The sequence below is a fragment of the Arachis ipaensis genome, chromosome B06 (genome assembly GCF_000816755.2).
Source record: "Arachis ipaensis cultivar K30076 chromosome B06, Araip1.1, whole genome shotgun sequence".
Lineage (NCBI taxonomy): Eukaryota > Viridiplantae > Streptophyta > Magnoliopsida > Fabales > Fabaceae > Arachis > Arachis ipaensis.
Genome location: NC_029790.2, coordinates 124688760 through 124695355, shown reverse-complemented (window position 1 = coordinate 124695355; position 6596 = coordinate 124688760).

Here is a 6596-nt window from a genome sequence, read left to right as displayed (position 1 = left end):
GTGCTTGGCTCCCTCTATCGCCCGGTAAATCACCCCACTCCTCCATAACCTGCAAAAATACCAACACATTTTTCATAACAAAAATAATTTTTGCAATTTTGATAGTAAAAAGTTTAAATATCATTTTAGAAGTTAATTCTTATTTTCAATTATCAATATACCAAAAAAACATATTTCACAAAACTTTTTTGGGTTTATATTTTTCATTTCATAAATTTTTAAAATAAAAACAAGTGTCACCAAAAGGTGCTGGCCACTGGCCCAACTAGGCATACTATGTTTTTGCACTTACCCAGTGTTAATAAAACCAATATAAATTTAACTAAATTTTATACTGTTCAACAATTTTTTTTCATGAGTGTAACTTTTTTTTGAAAAATATTAGAGAACTATTAAAATTTATTGTTTTTGGTCATCATTTAGCCATCAACTCAATTCCTTTAGTCTAATTCTATTAGTCCGTTAAAGTAGTAATCTAACAACCTATTTTGTTCCATATTTTTAAATACTAATAGATAAATAATAGCCAAAAATAATAAATTTTGATGATCCTTTAACCTTCTTTTTTCTTTTATAAAACCTATCGTTAGATTAGTAACTTATATACTGTAAATATCATCTATAAAATTTTATTTTATATCAATCCAAAATCATTTTTATACTTTTGACTCTCATCGTAGCCAATATTTTTTTGTTAAATAATACATATAGCCCACGCTGATAGAAGAGATGTATGTAATGAGTTTGGAAAATTCAAAATTAAATTAATGATGATCAAATATTATTAAAATAATTAATCACAAAATTTTTAATTTGATCTTCATAGTTACAATTGCTAAATTAATAATTTTGTTGTATAGATTTGTGTTGGGCCGAAAAGAAAAAAAAATAACAAGCCAAATGAGATGCTAATTTTCAGCCTTGGTGTTAAATTGTTGTGATTATGGTGGCTGAAATAAAGTTTTGTTAATTGGGCCAATATCTTGGTAAACAAGCCCAGTAAAATCAGCCTTGTGCAAGAAAATATTTATAATATATGGCTAAATTATTATTACACAAGGTGGGCCAAAATTGATTACTGTTAGCCCAAAATCCTCTTTAAAGAGATCTACTAGCTTGGTCCAAATTGAAAAAATGAGAAAGAGGGAAACATGCATGCTTCCACGGATACCACCTCTTTCATTTGGTGGAATTCAAATTTTATCAAGTGGAGTTAATGCAGACATTGGAAATAGGAAAGAGAAAGTGAAAAAGTGATTTGATTGTCTTAAGTGTGTTACACGTTTCTAGGCATGGGTATCCAGAAATTTAATTCACTTCATTTCTCTCTCTTAATTCAACTAAAAGCATTTCAATTTCTCTCTTCTCTCTCTTCTTTCTTCAAGCTTTCGGTCATTTCACAGAAGAAATATGGAAGCTAAAGCAAGCTATCAGAAAGAAGAAGAAGCTAGTGGCAAGACCATTACAATGATGGCAAAAAAAAGAAAACTAAAAGTATGCTGTGGCTAAGATTCTCATCACTTATGGTAAGATTTGGTGAAGAGATCTTGACTTTTCTATACCCAAAAATGGAAAAGAAGATCTCGGTCAGAAAAGAAGATCCTTGGAGAGATGGCTTGACTCTGACTCTGCTCAACCACCACAGGAGGTAGCTACAGTGGATACGTGATGGAAGAGGCAGAGATTGGAGCAGATGAAGCTATCATCATCAAGCATGCATCAAGGGCTAGAAATCTATCTTGGAGAGCAAGGCAAGGATGGAGGGCTCGGATTGATGAAGATTGGTGACCAAGGAAGGACTAGAGGTAATTGCATGTTGGGTTTTGCATTGGTTATCTCTTCTCTCTCTGGCCGAACCGGTTCTGGTTTGAAGAAGAAGAAGATTAGCTTGGTTTGTTTGGTTTTAACCATGGAGGCTTCCCCCTATATATAAGGGTGAACAACCAGGGCTTGAAGTAAGGAGTGAGAGTGCAAGGCACAGAGTTCTCATAGCTACCTAAGCTAACAGAAGTTCTTCTCCTTCAATGTTCTTCATTTTGTAATTTTTCTGTTTAATTTTGTCTGTCTTGAGTCTCATGAAAAAAGACAAACAATGAGGTTTGTAAGAAAAAGCCATAGAGCGGAAAAAGGCAGAGAGTACAAAATTAAAAGAAAAAGCGATAGATGTCCTTAGAGGTCCTTTGTACATCTGTGTTGTGTTTCATGATTCTGTGGGAATCCCCTTGCAAGTTGGGTTAGCACTTAGCAGTTGGAAAGCTTAGCAGTGACCAAGTCAAGTTCAGGATTGGGTTTTAGATTCTGGACTTATCCCAGATAGGAAGGGTTGTTCCTAGGGAGAATTGGTGCTTATAATCAAGAATAATTATAGTGAAATTCCATCATCTTTATGATGGAGACTGGATGTAGGCTGCACTGCACTTAGCAGTTGAACCAGGATATATCTGGGTGTAATTTTCTCTCTCTTCTACTCCATTTCTGTTTCTGCTGAACAAGAGATAAAACTGAAAAATATCTCATGCTGATCGACGAGACAAAAAAGAAAAGTCTCGTGGATGGGTACAAGACAAAAGAAAAATTCTCGTGGCTGGCTACGAGACAAAAAGGCAAAAAGTCTCCAGAAGTTGTTTCAAAGACCAGCAAATGTTACTAAAGTAAAAAAGGGGCTAAGATTCAACCCCCACTTCTCTTAGCCACTGAAAACCATCAATTGGTATCAGAGCTTGGTCTCAAAGAGATCAAGCTTTGCAGTTTAGAGAAAAGATCCAGATGGCAGAAAACAGTGGCTCAACTCTGGTATCCTATAACCTGACCAAAGGACAGTCAAGCAACAGACCTCCTCTTTTCAATGGAAAAAACTACACCTATTGGAAGGAGAGAATGAAGATCTTTATGCAAGCAGTAGATTACAGACTATGGAATATCATCGTTGATGGTCCTCAGTTCCTAACCACCACAAGTGCTGAAGGAGTTGTTTCTCTTAAACCCGAAGCAAGCTGGACCGAAGAAGATAGAAAGAAGGTGGAGCTCAACGCCAAGGCTATCAACTTGCTCAACTGTGCTATCAGCTTCGAGGAGTACCGACGGGTATCACGATGCACAACAGCAAAGGAAATCTGGGACAAACTTCAAATCACTCATGAAGGAACCACCATAGTAAAGAAGACAAGGATAGACATGTTGAACAGAGAATATGAAATGTTCTCAATGAAGGAAGGAGAATCAATAGATGAAATGTTTGAAAGATTCAACATCATCATAGTTGGCTTGGATGCTATGGAGATTAAATATCCTGATTCTGTGCTTGTGAGAAGAGTCCTAAGATGTCTTACTAAAGAGTGGGAAACCAAAGCCTTAATCATTTCTGAGAGTAGTGGTTTAGATTCCATGACATATGATGACTTGAGAGGAAACCTACTTGTTTTTGAAAACACTTATTTGAAAAAAGATTCAAAAAAGAAAGGAATTGCTTTTACATCTGTTACTAACCCCCTGGATGATGAATCTAGTGATAATTCCTCTGAAAATGAGTTTGTGTTGTTTTCCAAAAAATTCTGGAAAATGGTGAAGTTCAAGGAGAGAAGCAAAGGAAGAAGCTCTAGGAAACAAAGGAAAGATCTCAGCAAGGTGACATGTTACAATTGCAAAGAAATTAGGCATTTCAAGTCAGATTGCCCTAAGTTGAAGAAAGAAGAGAAGCCAAAGAAGGGAAAGAAGAAAGGGTTGATGGCTTCTTGGGAGGACTTAGAAAACGACTCTGAAGATGATGAAGAATCCGAAACCAAGTCTCAACCATGTCTTATGGCAGACCACATTGAACAGGTGTTCCTAGTATCCAAACGGAAGGAGAATATGTGGTACATGGACAGCGGATGTTCTAGGCATATGACCGGAAAGACAACCTTCTTCATAAAGCTTGATGAGTATGATGGAGGATTGGTCACTTTCGGTTATGATGGTAAAGAAAAGATAGTAGCCGTTGGGAAAGTTGGTAAAAGCTTTTCATCTTGTATAAATGATGTTCTCCTTGTAAATGGTTTGAAACATAATTTACTTAGTGTAAGCCAATTGTGTGATCTAGGATATGAAGTTGTTTTTAAAAAATTTGTGTGCTTAGTTGTTTGTGAAAAAACTGGGGATATTTTGTTTGAGGCTAAGAGGTGCAATAATGTGTATGGATTAACTCTTGAGGACTTGAAAGAATAAAATGTAACATGTTTTACTTCTCTTGAATCTGAAAAATGGCTATGGCATAAAAAGTTGGGTCATGCTAGCATGTACCAAATTTCTAAGCTAGTTAAGAAAAATCTGGTTAGAGAAATTCCAAATATCAAATTTGATAAGGATCTTACTTGTGATACTTGTCAATTAGGCAAACAAGTAAAATCCTCTTTTAAACCAAAAGATGGAATTTCAACTAAAAGGCCATTAGAGATGTTACACATTGATCTTTTTGGTCCAATAAGAACTCAAAGTTTAGGAGGTAAACACTATGGTCTAGTGGTGGTAGATGATTACTCTAGATTTGGTTGGGTACTTTTTCTTGCTCATAAAAATGATGCTTTCCATGCTTTCTCCACCCTTTGCAAAAAAAATTCAAAATGAAAAAGATTTAAAAATTGCCCATTTAAGAAGTGATCACGGAAGAGAATTTGAAAACCAAGACTTTGAAAAATTCTGTGATGATTTTGGAATTGCTCATAACTTTTCATGCCCTAGAACCCCTCAACAAAATGGGGTGGTTGAGAGAAGGAATAGAAGCCTTCAAGAGATGACTAGAGTCATGCTTTGTGAGAATGAGATTCCAAAATTTTTATGGGCTGAAGCTGTAAATACAGCTTGTTAGATTTTGAATAGGACCATTATTAAAAAAGGGTTGAAGAAAACTCCTTATGAGCTATGGAAAGGGATCCCTCCAAATCTTAAGTATTTTCATATTTTTGGATGCAAATGCTTTGTACTTAATAATAAAGAAAACTTTGGTAAATTTGATCCAAAATCCTATGAAGGGATGTTTGTTGGATACTCCACCACTAGCAAGGCCTATAGAATTTATCTCAAGGAACATAGGACAATAGAGAAATCCATACATGTTACTTTTTGTGATTCTAATTTAATTCCCAGTATTGTGATAGATAATGATTCAGATGGTGAAGAAGCTGTCAACAAGGGAACAAGAGAAGAAAAACCCAAGTCTGCTCAAAATGAAGAATCTGCCAGTTCAGTTTTGTCTCGTCGGAATGGAGGAGACATTTCCATTTTGTCTCCTGAGCCAGCAGAAGAAACTGGAACAGAACAACCCACAGAAACTCATCAAAGCTCAACACCACTCCGAAAGCCTAGAGAATGGAAGTCCATGAGGGGTTAGCCTCATGACTTCATCGTTGGTGATCCCTCACAAGGTGTAACAACAAGATTCTCATCCAAAAGGCAATCCGAACCAAGCAATTTTGCTCTCTTGTCACAAATGGAGCCCAACAATGTAAAACAAGCTCTTGAAGATCCATATGGGTCAAAGCCATGCAAGAGGAGCTTCCTCAATTCAACAAGAATGAGGTTTGGACACTAGTACCTCATCCGGATGGTAAGAAAGTTACAGGTACTAAGTGGGTTTTCAAAAATAAACTAGGTGAGGATGGAAAAATTGTTCGTAACAAGGCTAGACTAGTGGCCCAATGTTACGATCAAGAAGAGGGTATAGATTTTGATGAGTCTTTTGCTCCAGTAGCTAGAATAGAAGCAATTAGGTTGCTTCTTGCCTATGTTGCCCACAAGGGTTTTAAAATGTTTCAAATGGATGCAAAATGTATTTTTCTTAATGGCTTTATTGATAAAGAAGTGTTTGTGGCACAACCCCTCGGTTTTGAGGATAAAGAATTTTCAAATCATGTTTTCAAACTTTCAAAGGCTCTTTATGGCCTTAGACAAGCTCCAAGAGCTTGGTATGAAAGGCTTAGTACCTTCTTGTTGGAAAATTAATTTCAAAGGGGAACCACCGACACTACTTTATTCATTAAAGCATCTAATGATGATATTCTCCTAGTTCAAGTTTATGTGGATGACATTGTGTTTGGTTCGGCCAATGAGTCCTTGTGTGAAGAGTTTGGAAAACTCATGACTAGTGAGTTTGAGATGAGTTTAATGGGAGAGCTAACTTTCTTTCTTGGCCTCCAAATTAAACAAACTCCTAGTGGTACCTTCATTCACCAATGAAAGTATGCACAAGAACTAATAAAAAAATTTGGCCTAGAAAGTTCCAAACCAATGGGAACACCAATGCATCCAAACACAAAACTTGAAAAGGATGATGATGACAAAGATGTGGATGAAACAAGGTATAGAGGAATGATAAGTTCACTTATGTACCTTACCTCCTCTAGACCGGATATTGTTCAAAGTGTGGGTGTATGATTTAGATTTCAATCTCACCCAAAAGAATCCCATCTTTCAGCCGTTAAGCACATCATTAGATACATTAAGGGAACTAGTGATTATGGCTTGTGGTATCCTAAATCTGATGACTTTTGTGCAGTAGGATTTTGTGATGCAGATTATGCGGGAGATGGGGTGGATAGAAGGAGCACTGATAAACTACTATT